The sequence below is a fragment of the Mus musculus genome, chromosome 7 (genome assembly GCF_000001635.26).
Source record: "Mus musculus strain C57BL/6J chromosome 7, GRCm38.p6 C57BL/6J".
Lineage (NCBI taxonomy): Eukaryota > Metazoa > Chordata > Mammalia > Rodentia > Muridae > Mus > Mus musculus.
The window spans coordinates 144,902,155-144,914,749 of record NC_000073.6 but is presented as its reverse complement, the minus strand read 5'-3'; the positions used below and the strand labels follow the sequence as shown (position 1 = coordinate 144,914,749).

General features: G+C 46.2%; 2 long non-coding RNA genes across 2 annotated transcripts; one reads left to right on the top strand and one right to left on the bottom strand.

Moving 5' to 3' along the window:
* Window positions 1–126: 126 nt before the first annotated feature.
* Window positions 127–280, bottom strand: Bc1 (brain cytoplasmic RNA 1). Its single transcript, NR_038088.1, has one exon. It is a non-coding gene; the product is annotated as a brain cytoplasmic RNA 1 (long non-coding RNA).
* Window positions 281–4,212: 3,932 nt separating this feature from the next.
* Gm39119 lies at window positions 4,213–10,216 on the top strand. Its single transcript, XR_870078.2, has 3 exons — window positions 4,213–5,108; window positions 7,492–7,636; window positions 9,802–10,216. It is a non-coding gene; the product is annotated as a predicted gene, 39119 (long non-coding RNA).
* Window positions 10,217–12,595: the final 2,379 nt, after the last annotated feature.

Genomic DNA, 12,595 nt, shown 5'->3' with positions numbered 1-12,595 from the left:
TGTACACTGCACCGGACCCTCCCTGAGGGCTGGAAACGATTTGATACTGCGATATCCTAAAGGGCAGATAATAAATATTGCCCCCAGACATGAAAATGCCCTTGGGGGGGGGTCTTTGAAAATGAAAAAGGTTGTGTGTGCCAGTTACCTTGTTTTTTTTTGGTCTTTTTGTTATTTTGTCTTTTTTTTTTTTTTTTTTTTTTTCCAGAGCTGAGGACCGAACCCAGGGCCTTGCGCTTGCTAGGCAAGCGCTCTACCACTGAGCTAAATCCCCAACCCCGAACGCTAGCACTTGCTGCCAGTATTTAAAGCAAAACTGAAGTATTTCATACACAGTCAAGTATCAGGTGGTTCCGAAGGGCTGGCCGGCAGGAGGAGCCACTTTGTCCAAGCGCTCCAATCTCACAGGCACCCACTCTTCAAACAGCAGAAATTGAAGTTAGTTTTCTCATCATTTCCATCAGAGATACCTTCCAAAGTATAGTTTTAAAGAGTATTCCACAGTACAGTAAGTTCCTTAGGCAACAATTGCTAACAAGTTAATCAGCTCCTGTATAAAAGAGACCAGAGATACAACACTGTAATTGATGGAGGGCTGAATAAGTAAACACGCCACTTGAACTGAATTTCATCTGTGCAAATGAATCCTTAACTATAACAAAATGCTTTTTGAAAATGAGAACTACTGTGTCAGACAGAAGAGAGAAGTTTGAGTCTGGTGATGAACATGATGGCATGTTGACTGAAGAAGAGATAAGCCTGGAGAACAGCCTAGAATGTCTCCTAGGAGTAAAACTTCCGTGATAAAAATAAAATCACAAACTTCAGGAAGGATAGAGCAGTGAGCACTCGCCATGACAGGCAAGTATGGTTTCTCAGGAAAATAAAGTGAGTCCCTCACACTCTGCTCACGCTGCTCACACTGCTCATCAGAAGAGTCTACACCAAGTAAAAAGTTAACCACAAAAAGAAAAAGGAGGCCAGGTGCGGTGGCAAAGGTCTTCTTTTAATCCCAGCACTTCGGAGGCAGAGGCAGGCAGATTTCTGAGTTCGAGGCCAGCCTGGTCTACAGAGTAAGTTCCAGGACAGCCAGGGCTACACAGAGAAAACCTGTCTCAAAAAATGAAAAGAAAAAAAAAGATGTGGGTACAAAACAGATTCATCCTGGAAGCAGGGACAGTGGCCCCCACTTGTAAGCCCCATGTGGGAAGCTGAGGGAAAAGAACTGCCATGAATCTGAGGCCAACCTGGGCTACAGAGTGCATTCCAGACTGGTCTGGGCTGAAGAGTGAGACCATATCTCAAAACATAAAATATAATTGTTTAGAAATAGATGAATGAGCCGGGCGTTGTGGCGTACGCCTTTAATCCCAGCACTTGGGAGGCAGAGGCAGGCGGATTTCTGAGTTCGAGGCCAGCCTGGTCTACAAAGTGAGTTCCAGGACAGCCAGGGCTACACAGAGAAACCCTGTCTCGAAAAAAAACAAAAAAACAAAAAAACAAAAAAAAAAAGAAATAGATGAATGAATGAATGAATTCATCCTAACAGGAGAAAATAGCAAGCTAATGGGCCTTTTGTATGGCACAGAACTGAGCAGCAGGTGTCTGGCCTTTAAATTGGGTAGAGTCCCAGGAGGAACAGACGGAGTCCACGGAAAGAGCAGCCAGAAGTAGCATCTGCCTTCTGAGATGGTTAAAGGCCCTGAGCCCTCTGTTTGGTGGAATTAAAGGGAACTTTCATTGTTCACCAATGTATGAATTTGAGCTGACTTTTGGTCAGATGGTTCAAAAGGATAAGAAGGTCATTTGAAAGTCTGTCCGCTTTGACCTGGTAGTTTAATTTTGTTTGATTTTTGTCTGTGGGAAGTAGTCAGAGAACTGTGGAGATTTGACACCCTATAATGAGCACTGTGGTGAGACTTGTAAAACCTAGCTGGATCTGGTGACAGCCACGGAGAGCAAAGCTGTCAGGCACTAGGAGACTCACTTAAGTTCACACTAGAAAGATGACAAATGCTGACCGTGGCCACCTCAGGATTCAGCAATCCCATGACCTTTGGACTTCTTCCCATGTTTATACAATGCACATCAGTTACTTCTGGATGTTAACCCCCCCCCCAAAGACATGTATATTTTAAAGGTGAAATGAGGTCTGTCCTGTGCTATTCCTAAATGTCTTTTACATTTTTACTTTTTTTTCCTGACTAAATAAAGTCACAAAACACTTGTAATACAGAGAATGGGGGAAAAAAGCATGCAGAATAATGTATTTCTTCAGCCCTCTGATCACTTCTTTCTTTTTGTTAATACTGTTATGTTTCCACCCTGGTTTTTCCCCATCAATTTATATCCCCCTTGAAAAATATACCCAGCCTTATGCTTTCAACATGCTCCCAGGACAATTCACTTATTATGTGTTTAAAATACAATCCTGAGGATAAAAGTTATTAGCTGAAATAAAATAAAATGTAGCTTTTGCAATAAAAAAATAGTTATTGTTGAGGAGAAAGAAGGGAGGACCACTTACAGATAAAGCCTGTGTCTACAATGTAAAATTTGGAGGGTGGGTTCAAGACAGGGTTTCTCTGTGTAGTCCTGGCTGTCCTGGAACTTGATCTGTAGACCAGGCTGGCCTTGAACTCACAGAGATCTGCCTGCCTCTACCTCCTGAATGTAGGAATCAAAGGCATGTCTCATCACCATTGCTGGGTAGAATAATGTGTGTGTATGTGTGCACGAGTGAGTTTGTAAGCACAAAGTATGGGGAAAAAATATATATCACAAAAATTCAAACTATTGATTCTGACTCTTGGTTCAGGACATGGCTTTGGTGAAACTCACCCTGCCCAGCTTGGTTTCCGTCCTAAATATGTTCAGAATCCAGCTTGTCTCAACAACAGGAGCAAAGAGACCCTTTAGACAGACTTGAATCTTCAATGTCATGCTTGCAGATTGCTTTATTCTCAACAAGGTCCAGACTTTAAAAATGGGACCTTAAAAGCAGGAGGGGGGGCCTGGGGGCATGGCTCAGTGGCAGAGCACTTGCCTAGCATTCAAGAGGCCCTGGGTTCAATGCCCAGCCCACTCAAAGGAGCTTCCAAAGAGCCAAATTAATACGTTTTAAGGTACAAATATTATTGATCTCTAAATTCTTACATAATTTTCAAACTCGATGCTCATTTTAGCAACTGAACACATTAGAACTGGGTGAGAAATATCTGAAACACTCCAGCTGATGTCAGGTTTTGGAGGAACCCTTGTGAGAGCCACTTCTGTAACACCTTAGAATCACAGCCCAAATGTTAGATAACACTGGACAGGACAGGTGACATGAGAATGACTGGGGAGGGCCAATGACAGCCCTCCTAAGCATGTCCTCAGGTGTCTGAGAGCTCAGTGTGTTCTATTTAGGCCAGTGGTTTCAAGATATTTTCATTGGACTGAGGCTATGGCTCAGTGGTAGAGAACTTGCCCAGCACATGGGAGGTTCCTGGTTCAATCCCCAGTATTACAGCATGGAATTATTAATTTTCTATTCTTGACCAAATCAGCTTCCAGAAATCCACCATCCCTCATATTTTCTTTCAGATGCAGAGAAAAGTGAAGACAACCCGAGTCCAAAGCAAATCCCTACAAATTCAACATTGAAATGTGCTCACTACAGTAATTGATTTTTATTATTGTTTTGTTTATTTGTTTGCTTGCTTTGTTGGAGGCAGGGTCTTTGCACCCTAGGCTGGTCTCAAACTCAGGGCAATTCTCCTGCCTCAGCTTCTGGAATTCTGAGGTTATAGGTGTGAGAAATCACCACCTGATTTAGCAGTTAATTTCTTTCTTTCTTTTTTTTTTTTTTTGTTTGTTTGTTTGTTTGTTTCGAGACAGGGTTTCTCTGTATAGCCCTGGCTGTCCTGGAGCTCACTTTGTAGACCAGGCTGGCCTCGAACTCAGAAATCTGCCTGCCTCTGCCTCCCGAGTGCTGGGATTAAAGGTGTGCGCCTCCATGCCCGGCTTCTTTTTTATTTATTTATTTAATTTTTTTTTGTTTGTTTTTTGTTTTTTTGTTTTGCGAGGCAGGGTTTCTCTGTATAGTCCCAGCTGTCCTGGAACTCACTTTGTAGACCAGGCTGGCCTCAAACTCAGAAATATGCCTGCCTCTGCCTCCCGAGATTAAAGGTGTGCGCCACCACACCCGGCTTGATTTCTTTTTTTAATGTTATATCTGCATCAAAAAAAAATAGTAGGCTAGTAGCAATCCAAACCTGGCCATGAGGACCGCTCGCTCTACAGTGATTAGCCTGGATCCACACATTGTGTTAGAAGGAAGAACAGCAAGCTAAAACGAAGGCGGGTCATTTGCTCTGATTTTGGTTCAAGAAGAGACCCTAGAAGTATAAATAGGTTTCAGACCGGCATTAAGCGGTCGGGCTCCTGGGATCACACGACAGCCCCGGGTGATGTAATGTTTTTCCTTGTGTGCCCTGGATCTTGTCACTGGAAAATGTGCTCTTTACCTTTGTGAGCCTTGGGTAAGCCTTCCATACTCAGTGGAGGAAAAAAACAAAAACAAATTCTTAACAGGAAGCCATTAAATAACCGTTCACTTTAAATGAATGCTTCACAGAGAAGTGACGACATAATTGGGAAGAAGAGGTAACTGGGAGAGGAACCAAGGGTCCCTGAGCCATTTGGGCTTTCTCCATAAGCCCTCTTCCTGAAAATTGCCAAAGGAAGTCCCAGGAAGCCTGTCAGGAAATCCCATTTTCTCCATGCCTGCTAGGGAACCCCTTACAAGCCACAGCACACCGACAAAGGGTGTAAACGGGTGCATTGCTGAACCGCTTCCAGGTTGAAGAAGAGTCCTGGCGAGAAAGGGCTGCAAATAGCTTGGGCAGAGTGGCGTTGACTAGGGTTGAGAGTGTCAACTGTGCTCTGCCTAACTGGGGCTGGGCTCTGGACACTCCAAAAGGGGAAAAAGAAGTTGAGCCGTCTCCAGGAGTAACCTCTGTGAGCCTAGACTGTTCTTGGAGAGGTCCTGCTCTGCTTACATAGCAGCAGAGAGACTTGGGGAGCCGGGACCTGCTGTGCACCCATGAGACATCATGACTACGGTAGGAAGGGTTAATTTGGCTCCGGCTATAGGAGAGTGCAGTCTACTTTGGCGGGTAACCCTTGAGGGTTGGGCCGGGCTGTGGTGGCACATAGCCCTTTAATCCCAGCACTTGAGTTCGAGGCTAGCCTGGTCTACAGAGTGAGTTCCAGGACAGCCAGGGCTACACAGAGAAACCCTGTCTCAAAAAAAAAAAAAAAAAAGGGGGGGGCGTGGTGGCGCACGCCTTTAATCACAGCACTAGCAAGGCAGACGGATTTCTGAGTTCGAGGCCAGCCTGGTCTACAAAGTGAGTTCCAGGACAGCCAAGACTACACAGAGAAACCCTGTCTCGAAAAACAACAACAACAAAGACCTGAGGGTTGGAAGAGCCGAGTCAGTCACTGGAAGCAGGAGCTTGCAGTAGTTTCTCACATCTTGGGGATCAGGAAACAGAAAGCCGGACCCAGAACCCATACCGTTCAAGGCCCACATCCCTAAGGTCAAACTTTGTAAGACAGCCCTACCAAATGGGGAAGTATTCCAACCTGAGAGCTTGTGGAGTACACTTCACCATCAAGCTGGGATGAAGGTTCTGAAGTAGTACACCCAGTGGGATGTCAGTGTGGACCCTGAGATTCTACTTCTCCAGCAGGGACAAAGGTGCCACCGTGAGGCAAGCGGCAAAATAGACCTGAGACATGAGGATGGGGGGTAAAGTGGGGGGAAAACAGAGAGCATCTGCTCACAGCCTACTGGCCAGAGTTGATCACATGCTTCACCTCAAACAGCAAGGAAGCTTGGGAAATGGAGTTCGGGATAGTGGATCAGCGTGTTATTATTGTAGTTCTTCCCTTAAACCTTGGCAGTGCGTGGCTTCTCAAGTTTAAGAAGGCGAGAGCCGTCTGTTGTGTCAAAGCCTGTGATCCCAGCACTTGGCAGGTGCAAACAGGAGTGTAAGGAGCTAGCGGTCATGGTTAAGGATTGCCTGGACTATGTGAGACCCTGTCTCAGAAGAACAAAAACCGGGAGGGAGGAAGGAGGAAAGTGAGGGACTGCTTAGCTGTTGTGATAAGAGCAGTGTCTTAGCCCAATTAAACAAAACACCACAGGGATCTGTCTATTAGATTTCTCCAAAGTTGCCAGTTTAGCCGGGCATGTTGGCGTACACCTTTAATCCCAGCACTCGGGAGGCAGAGGAAGGCATATTTCTGAATTCGAGGCCAGCCTGGTCTACAAAGTGAGTTCCAGGACAGCCAGGGCTATACAGAGAAACCCTGTCTCGAAAAACAAAAACAAAGTTGCCACTTTGATACAGTAAAGAAAGCATAACTGAACATTGACACGGCACCACGGAGCTAACCCTCTAGACTGAGAACCACCACTCTCAACCTTCCTAATGCTGCTGCCCTTTAAAACAGTTCCTATGTTGTGGTGACCCAAACCATAACAATATTTTCATTGTTACTTCATAAGTGTGATTTTGCTAATGTTATGAATCTTAATGAAAATATCTGGGCTTTCAGATGATCCTGTAAAAGAGTAGTTCGACCCCACAAAGGGGTTGCAGCCCACATGTTGAGAACAACTAAATTCCCAAGTACCCTTGGTGCTTCTCTTTTCCGCCTCTAGAGGGAAGGCTAGCCAAGGTGACTGCCTTTGAACTTTTTTGTATTGCTGACTGGGCGCCTGGTGTGCGCGAAATGACGTCAGCATCTGTATTTATCCCTGCCTTATCTCTGGTTGTACGAATAAGTACTCTAAATAGTAAATAAATTTTACTTTGGGTTTTTGTTTTTCGTTTTCTTTGGGGGGGGGAATATTTTGTCAGTTTGGGTTTTTTCCTTGTTTGCTTATTTTAATTCTTTTTAAGTTTATTAGGGGGGGGGGGTCAGTCCATGGCATGTATGTAGAAGTCAGAGCACAATTTGCAGGATTGTGCTAACACAATCCACCATGTGAAGATCATGAATCCAACTCACGACATCCGGGTTAGTGGCTAGTGTCTTAACGTTGCTGTGCTGTCTCCTCCAAGACCCTTTTTTGCTTGCCCTTTAAGACAGGGTTTTATGTAGCACAGGCTAGCCTCAAACTCACGATGTAGTCAAGGCTGGCCTTAAACTCTTAATGATCTCAAGTCAATCTCCTGAGTGCCGTGGTGACAGGTGAGCCACCACCACAGCAAATTCTCGATGCATAGCACCTTGGGGTTGTGGGAAGGAACTAAACACTCTTTAGCTGCCTGTGGGCTCCCTTCACATAGTAGTTCCTTCGGAGAACCTTTGTTTGCCTGGGCATTGTCTGAAGCTATAGGCGAGTAGAAGCAGTCGCCACCCTCAGATCAAACTGCACTAAGGGTCCAGCATGTCTTGCATCTATTGGATCCGCATCCTGTCACCTCTCAGCTTGCAGGTTCTGAGCCCACGGGACACTTTTGGAAGCGCAGGCATCCTCGCGCGGCGAGTTCGGTGAGGGACCACCAGGAGGCGCGCTTGCGTTTCGGACGCTCTGAGGCGCCGCCGATCGCGGTTTCCCTGCAAAAATATTCAGGTCTCATTTCTTTCTTTCTGCCCCTAGCCACGACTATAAGGGTCGTGGAAGAGTCGAGCTTTACTTTTACAACTAGGGAGGGATTTGGCTGATATCACTCAAGACACACCCTGAGATTCCTTGCCCGCCACAGCTGGACACTCAGCCAGCAGACACACTGGGATCCCCTCAGCTCAGGGCATGTCAGTATACCCAAGATGTCCAGACTGGCCCATGCTGGTCACTGCAGGCTGCGCTGCCCACCTCCTCACCCAGCCTCCAGATGTGACACCATACCACAGGAGGCACACAAACCCCTTGGCCACTCTAGGCCTCCACCTTCCTGAACCGGGTAAATGAGAGGACGGATGAGTATACATGCTTATTAATGTCTGCTAGGACTGCCAGAACAAAATCTTATGAAGGGGTAGGTCAGGTGGCAGTGTCAGCCCTTGAGGTCAAGGTGGGCAGGCCTGGCCACTGAAGCCTGTGTCCTCACAGACCTATGCAGAAACCCTGGGTCATCTTAGTTATCTCTTTAATTTTTGGTTTGTTTGTTTTTGTTTTCTGAGTCAGGGTTTCACTATGTAGTCCTAGCTATCCTGAAACTCACTGAGTTGACCAGACAAGCCTCGAAGTCACAGACATCCTCCTGCCTCTCTATCTGCATCCCTGGTACTGGAATTGAAGCCATATGCCACCACACCAGGATTTTTTTTTTTTTGACAGTCTCTATATAGATCAGAACAGGCTAACTTCAAACTTATCTCCGCCCACCTCTGCCTCCTGAGTGCTGGAATTGAAGGAATTTTTATATTTAAGTGTGTGTGTGTGTGTGTGTGCATGTGGATATGAAGACCTGAGGCTGGTGTCAGGAACCTCCAACAGTCTTCCACTTAATTCTTTGAGGCAGTGTCTCACTTACACCCAGAGCTCACCAATATGCACAGCCTCTCTAGCCAGCTTGTTCTGGGGAGCCTCTGTCTATGCCTTCAGAGGCTGGAGATACAGGCAGGCGCCACACTTACCCAGTGACAGTGGTACTGAGATCCAGTCTTCATGACCTGGACAAATGCTTTAACCCCTCTCCTTTTTCTCCAGGTCACGTGAATTCTATTTCCGCTTTCCTCCTGCTCCTTTAAGATCCCTTCCTCTCCTCTCATGACCTCCTGTCTATGACACACTGACATAAAATGTAGCCAGGTGGTGGTGTCGCACGCCTTTAATCCCAGCACTTGGGAGGCAGAGGCAGGCAGATTTCTGAGTTTGAGGCCAGCCTGGTCTACAAAGTGAGTTCCAGGACAGCCAGGGCTACACAGAGAAACCCTGTCTCAAAAAAAAAAAAATGTAATTATGCATGTGCCTGTTTTGCCTGCATGTTTGTATGTGCACCACATGCATGCAGTACCCGAGGAGGCCAGTAGAGGCTCTAATTCCCCTAGAACTGGAGTTACAGTTATAAGTTGTCAGGTGGGTTCTGGGAACCGAACCTGGGTCCTCTTCCAGAGCAGCCAGTGATCTTTCGTGCTGAGCATTCTCTCCCTACTCCACATACACAGGTTTAAATCTGGGTTTTGTGTATGAGAGAGAACACACACTGTTTGCCATTCTGAGTCTGGTTTCGTTTTTCATAATTTTATTTATTTTGTGTATGTACACATATATGGAAGTCAGAGGACAACTTTCAGGAGTCAGTTCTCTTTTTACCCTGAGGATCCAGGGATAGAACTCAGGCATCTGGCTTGGTGGCAAGCCACTTTATTCAATGAGCCCTCTTGTTGGCCAGAGTCTGTCTTATTTCATTAACATGATGATTTCCAGTTTACTCCTTTCCCTGCAACATCCCCCTCCCCAGCTCCTTTTAAAAGGTTTTTGGAAGAAAAGAAAAAAAGGCGGTTATAGAAAGAGTTCTTCCACCTCTCTTATCCCAAGGCAACTACTTCCTCTCTCTCTCTCTCTCTCTCTCTCTCTCTCTCTCTCTCTCTCTCTCTCCCTCTCTCCCTCCCCCCTTCCTTTTTTCTTTTAAGATGCTCTGATGGAACCCAGAGCCTTTTGCTTGCTCCACTGTGGTCCACCTCTGAGCCCCATCCCTGACAACTCTGCATCTTATGCCTTCTTTTGGCAATGGTCTTTGCACTGCAAGGCATATATGACACACGTGTTTGTACCCATTCTTTCTTGTACAGCTGATCTGATCTGATCTTCCTGCTTGTGACACTGTGGTACTGTAACCACAAGGCTTGGCAGTCATCATGAGAGGCCAGCCTCGAACCTCTGTGAGTTCACGAAGGAGGTGAGGTTTTCCCCCCAGCCATCTACACTTCCTGGATCAACAACAAGTCTCCAGGGTCTGCTCTACATGATGCCATACAAGAAACCAGGAGTGGGCAGCAGACACAGGGCGGGCAGCCACTGCAATATCCTCCGGGAGGCAGGCATAGAGAGGGCAAGCCTGGGACAGGAGCTGTAACTCACAGCTCAGTGATGAGCATGTATAGGCTTGGGAAGCTCTAAGTCCTATCTCCAGCCCAAACAATAGCATTAAAACCCTACACATTGCCAGACGTGGTGGCACATGTCGATAATCCTAGCATTCCGGAGGCAGAGACAAGAGGATCTCTGTGAGTTCAAGGCCAGCCTGGTCTACACAAGTAAGTTCCAGGACAGTCAGAGCTGCACGGTGAAACCCTGTCTCCAAACAAAAATAGCCCACACCTCTGTGTCTGTGTTGGTTTTTGTTTTGTTTTTCAGTTATTTGAAGACAGACTTGTACATGTGGATACTGAGTATTACCCTTCAGGCCTTTGACAGAGATGAGAATACTCTCTGCTCCTGCTTACAGCCTAAATACTTACTTATCTGTGTATTGCCGGTGGATATGGATTTGCTCTGTTGGGCAGACACTGTAGCTATTGCCTATTATTGAGTGTGAGGTCCTGGTGTGAGGGTTGATTCTACAATACTACCACAAAATTATTTACTTATTAGATCCAGGCTGTTTGACCTGCTATGTGGGTAGTGGGAATGGAACCTGGGTCCTCTGCAAGAGCAACCAGTGCTCTTAACTGATGAGCCATCTCTGCAGCCCTGAGATTTTGTTTTTTCTTTGTAAACATAGAACATTACCTCCTCACCAAACTACCATCATCATATAGTATCCAGCACACGTCCATAGAACTCATTCTCTCTACACAGCACATTTCCTGAAGCTGGGCAGAGACACTTCTCGCTATCATTCCAGTGCTTGGGTTGAAGCAGAAGGTCAGAGAGTTGGAGGCCAGCCTGAGGCAGACCCTGTCTGAAAAGAATCCCAGCCATTTCCCAATACCCTGGGTCTCATCACTAGCATCAACTTTAAAAGTCCACAAACTGAAGACATGATTTGATAGTTAAGAACACTTGCTGCTCTTGCAGGGGACCCAAGTTCAAATCCCAGTGTCCCCAGGATGGCTCTCAACCATCTGAAACTCTGGGGGACCTGATGCCCTCTTCTGGCTTCCAAGAGCATGATGTGCATGCAGTCTGTTGCAGGCAAAACACCCATATACATAAAATAAAAGTAAAGGAATCGTCTTTTTTTTTGGGGGGGGTACTCTAAATCCAGACATGATGTCTCAGATAATCCCAGTTTGGAAGAATGAGACAGGAGAATTGCAGCCAGTTCTCAGCTTCACAGCAAGTTCCAGATCGGCTTGGGTTACAGAGTGAGACCATATGTTAATTTCCATCCCACTCCCTCAAACAAACAAACAAACAAACAAACAAACTTTAAAACTATTTTTTAACTGCTGTTTTATCAAGATGGACAGCAAACACAACCCATGTATCCACTATCTGCAGACCCTGTCCTAAGGTCCATACTGTCTTCAGTGGGAGCATTGTGGGAAGGCTGGGGCCGAAAGCAAGCATGAAGTGTAGAGGTCGCTGGGAGGGAGAGAGGAAATGATACAAAATTACCCCTTGGCACACAATGGTCATCCCAGGAGACTGAGGCAGAAGACCATGTCTCAGAAAAACAGTAAACACAAAATCACAAGGCAAGAAGTATGAACATTTGCAGCAGGAATCCTTGACCAGCAGTGATGAAATCCCTTAAAACAAATGGGCATGAGGAAAACCTCTGTGAAGAACCGGCCATAAAAAAAGCTCATCAAACTGCAGGGGGAGTGGCGGGGCACATCTTTAACCCTAGCACTTGGGAGACAGAGGCAGGCAGATCTCTGTGATTTTGAAGCCAGCCTTGTCTACAGAGCAAGTTCCAGCAGAAATCCTGTCTCAAAAAACAAGACATGAAACAAAATAGTATCAAGACACTGCATGTGATGCGATTACTAACACCAATGGCAGAGCACCGCCCCCAGTCACATCCCTATCAACGTGGTCTTCACTGTGGGGAAGGGGAGTCCTAGAAAGAGAAAAAGTGTATCCTCAGTTTTCCCTACTGTCTGTTTACAGTGCAGATCCCTTCCATGGTCTCTCACCTCTACCAGGTAACTGCAACAGGGGCGCCCTCCTCAACAACTCCCCTCCCCCAACTCAGTATTCCTCCTATGCTTTGGTCCCGCTGACTACAAGTTCCGGTGCCCACCTAAAACCCCTCTTCCTGGGTTTCCACTATATTATATATTATATATTATGTTAATATATAATATATTAACCACAGACTGGTGTTTTGTTTTTGAAACAGGGTCTCATTTCATTTCTCTGGATGTTCTGGAACTCACTACCTGCCTCCCAAGGGCTGGGATTAGACTCGTGCTCAGACTGTAAAGGGCCCAGAAGGGCAGATGCAGGAAATCAGGGTGTAGAGAAGGCTCTGTGTTTCCCAGATCTCCTGAGTGCTACCTGAGCTGTAAGTTCAGAGGCTTCCAGAAACTTTTCTGAGGCAGGAGCTAATGGAAACTTCGTAGAACAGGTATGGTGGGTCAGACCCGCAGCTGTGGCGTTTTAGACCAGGCCAACATCAGTTCTTCAGGCTGG